Below are 4387 nucleotides of genomic sequence, written 5' to 3'. Positions count from 1 at the left end.
GCCCCTGGCCTGCTAAAGGACTTTGGGCAGGTTGGTTAATTGGCTGCGCCTCGGTTTCCTCATCTGTAAAATGGGGCAGGATAAGCGTGAGCCCCATGTGGGTCAGGGAATGTACCCGCTCTGATAATTTCCCATCGACTTCACCGCTTAGCACTTAATAAATATCAAAAATAATCATTTGCGTTGAAAAAGGTGAAAGTCCAACAGCTGTGGAACTTCAAACTGTTTCTAGGAACTGAATTTTCTTCAACTACATCCAAACCAGCTTCTCTTTGCTTTACATCTAATCTTCATCGATTGAGCATGAGCAAGTTAATTCCCCCCTGCTTGCATTTGACTGGAAGTAGCAATTACTTAATATACGGTACTTTGCACCTCAAACTTGTCTGGCTTTCAGCACTCATTGATTGCTTTTTATCTGCACAGCAAATTCACACTGAGGATCCTTGGGATATTAGTTCCTAAATATTGCTGAAGTGTGTGTATGTTTTACCAGATATTAACATTCAACAAGACCTAAATGCCTGCCAGCTTGAGCGCAGAAGAATGACATCTTGTTTGCTTCAAAATGATTTTTCAAAAGCCTTTTCTGATGGACAAATTTCATCTAAATGCCAACAAAAACAAGAAAGTGGGACCCATAAGTTATCAAACACCTCTGCCACACTGCTCTTTCATCGGCTACAAGTTTATCTTCTCGGGTCTCTCTCTAGCATCCCGCTCCAGTCTCGATCATCCCTCAGTTCTTTCGATTCCTTTCACTTTGTTCCATTCCTCTGTTGCTCCCTAACTGATCCGTTAAGCTGACACTCTTTTGAGACTTTCCTCAAAGATGACTGCTACTACTCAGCCTTCCAAATACCTCATCTCGGAAGGATTTTTCCATCGAAAGAGTTACGCATGGGTAGGGCTTTGGATGGCACATGTGAAAAAAACAAAAAGGAGCACACTTTTAAAACCCTTTCTGTAGGAGGAGAGAAAAATCTCTGCTCGTTTAAGGGGTCGGGGGAAGAGGAGACTTGGGCCTCCAATTAAGCCGGCTGACTCCAGGCACAGAGAGGTGTACTGCCTAGTTAGGAAAGGTTTGGAGCCGGGATTAGAACCCACGACCTCGGACTCCCAAGCCCTGGCTCTTTCCGCTGAGCCACGCTGCTTCTCTAACTAGTTAGGAAAGGTTTGAGAAAATGGAATTGAGAGACCGGGGTAGCAAAACACTGAAAGATTTGGAGGTCGAGAGCTATTCAGTTGTATACGCAGACTCAGATTTCCTCTTAGGAGAATCGAGGAATCTGCCAGAAGGGGCTGGAGAGAGAGAGAGAGACCCTCTCTGTAAATGGAATACCTAGAAGGCACCCATCTGGATGACATCGGGGACGTATCCAAGTTAGAAAGAATAAGACACGCAGACATCACTTGATGTTGGCTCTAAGGCAGGGAATATGTTTGCACTCTCCCAAGTGGACCCACTAAGTGCTCAGTAAATATGATTGACAGAGAACCGATAGCACTGATGTGTGCCTTCAACGTACCAGTCCTCTAGCAAGGACCTGAGATTTCGGTACACTTTACCTGCCGCTAAGTGCACTGCCACAACCAACACACAGCTAGTCTGAATGGGTTGAGCATCTGAGAGCTTGATCTTCTGTCAGTGGGCAGGAAAAATATTCATACATTTTACAAAACACAAGTTGCCCAGCTGCAAAGCCGGGGTCACTCCTGCAGTCAACCAATAATGTGAGAAGCAGCGTGGCTCAGTGGAAAGAGCCCGGGCTTTGGAGTTAGAGGTCATGGGTTCAAATCCCAGCTCCGCCACACGTCTGTTGTGTGACCTTGGGGACAAGTCACTTAACTTCTCTGAGCCTCAGTCCCCTCATCTGTAAAATGAGGATTAAGACTGCGAGCCCTACGTGGGACAACTTGATCACCTTGTATCCCCCCCCCCCAGCGCTTAGAACAGTGCTTTCTACATAGTAAGTGCTTAACAAATGCCATCATTAATTAATTGATTAATATTGAGAGCCTACAGTGTGCACAGCATTATTAAGCATATTTTAGGAGCATACAGTAGTTAGTAAATAGGATCCCATCTTCAGGGAGTTTTACAGGGATAGACACTAAAATAACTCACAGATAGAGGAACGTAAGGGGTATGTATGGGGCTATAGATTAATAGCGTTGGCAAAATATCCAAATTACTTGATTTAGAACACTGTATTAAGAGCTTGCCCCTCTCAGGGTTGCACCTGGAGAGTTTCTAGTACTCTAAAAGTCTCGGCTATGGGAGGGAGAGTCAAGCAGAGGCCTACCCATTCCATTCCTAGATTGGGCAGTGGCTAACGAGTGGAAGGCAATCTGCTACAAGTCAAAATTCTCCAATGCCGGGCAGCAGCGGCAGAGAGAGGCAGGGAGAGAGTCGAGGGCAGAGACTCTAGTTTACTGTGCAGAAGGCGGCAATGGTAAACTACTGCCGAATTTTTACCAATGCTCTATAGATACGCTACCAGAACGATGGCATACGGAGAGCGGGGCAGTCTGGGAGAGATGTATCCGTGGCGTCGCTATGGGTCGGAACCGACTCGACGGCATAAGGCACGACTAGACTGTGAACTCCAGGTGGGGCAGGGACTGTATTCAACCCAATTAACTTGTATCTACCCCAGCGCTTAGTAAGGTGCTTGGTACGTGGTAGGTGATTGACGAGTACTATTATTATCAGTACTCCAGGATTTATTACCCAGCATATAGTAAGCACTTAACCAATAGCACAATTATTACAATGGTTATGATGATATTTATTAAGCCCCTACTGTCTGCCAAGTCATAAGCAAATACATGATGCATCTAGCTTTATCTCTATTCTGATGACTTGACACCTATCCATATGTTTTGTTTTTTTGTCTGTCTCCCCCTCTAGACTGTGAGCCCGTTGTTGGGTAGGGACCGTCTCTATATGTTGCCACCTTGTACTCCCCAAGTGCTTAGTACAGTGCTCTGCACACAGTCAGCACTCAATAAATACGATTGAATGAATGAATGAATGAATGAATCACTGTTATGGGAAGTAGCTAGTATACCAGTGCGAGGGGCCATGTAAAAGTGTTGGAGTGTCAAAGGAAAATGGGATGTAAACTGGGGAAAATCAGGAAGACCTCGGAAGGGATTCATTCATTCAATCGTATTTATTGAGCCCTTACTGTGTGCAGAGCACTGTACTAAGCGCTTGGGAAGTACAAGTTGGCAACATATAGAGACGGTCCCTACCCAATAGTGGGCTCACAGTCTAGAAGGGGGAGACAGAGAACAAAACAAAACATATTAACAAAATAGAATAAATATATACAAATAAACTAGAGTAATAAATACATACAGACATATATACATATATATACAGGTGCTGTGGGAAGGGGAAGGAGGTAAGTTGGTGGGGAGGGGGAGAGGAAGGAGGGGGCTCAGTCTAGGAAGGCATGCCATTTTAGAAAGGCTTTGAGGATGGGAAAGAGCTTTGGCTTATCAGATCTAAAGCGGGAGGGAATTTTGGCCGGGGGAACTAGAGAGAGAGGGGGTCAGGACAAGGAGGTGAGAACAAGGGATAGTGAGTAGGTTAGTATGAGACAAAGATAGCACTGAGGTGTAGTGAGACGAGGGAGTGGATAAATAGGAGGGAACGGGCTGACCACATCATGAAGAATCTCTTGCATATTGGCTTAAAGGCATTCAGGGAGGAAGGGGTAATCACTGGAGGCTTCTAAGGAGTGCTGAGAACTGCACGGAACAAAGTTTTCAGAAAGGGATCCGGGCAGCAGAGTGAGCTAGGGAGCGGAGGGGGCTGATGGGGGGAGGCCAGTGAGGAGGCTGATGCAGAGTCAAGCTGGGTGGGGCCTGTTTGGATGGCGGGGAAAGGGCAGGAACAAACTGGAAATGATGGGAAGGAAAAACCAGCCGGATTTGCTGACAGACTGAATGTGGGGGGTGAAAGAGGGAGAAGTCAAAGATCTTGTCAAGGGTGAAAGCTTCAGAAATGGGGAGATCTGTGGTGATGTCATTGATGGATGAAATATCCCATGCACCTCCACCCCGCTCATGCAGCGCCTCATTCTGTTGAAAATCAATCAATCGTATATAGTGAGCACTTACTGTGTGCAGAGCACTGTACTAAGCACTTGGGAAGTACAAGTTGGCTACATATAGAGACATTCCCTACCCAACAGTGGGCTCACAGTCTAGAAAACCAGGGAACCGTTCTGCAGCATCTTTATCCCAAGACAAGAACCATTTTTCCACCTTCGGGGGCCCTGACTGGCTCCCGCCAAAGTCAAGGCTACGGGAGATTATGCAGGGCTAGGAAATAGCACGCCTCATTCGCGGCATACTTCTTCGCATCACAATT

The 4387-nt window shown here is 46.1% G+C and overlaps 1 non-coding gene across 1 annotated transcript; it reads left to right on the top strand.

The window, feature by feature from the left end:
• Window positions 1–2225: 2225 nt before the first annotated feature.
• LOC119936450 lies at window positions 2226–2363 on the top strand. Its single transcript, XR_005453775.1, has one exon. It is a non-coding gene; the product is annotated as a small nucleolar RNA SNORA7 (small nucleolar RNA).
• Window positions 2364–4387: the final 2024 nt, after the last annotated feature.

Source organism: Tachyglossus aculeatus, chromosome 13 (genome assembly GCF_015852505.1).
Source record: "Tachyglossus aculeatus isolate mTacAcu1 chromosome 13, mTacAcu1.pri, whole genome shotgun sequence".
NCBI lineage: Eukaryota > Metazoa > Chordata > Mammalia > Monotremata > Tachyglossidae > Tachyglossus > Tachyglossus aculeatus.
This window is presented reverse-complemented; position numbering and strand designations above follow the sequence as displayed.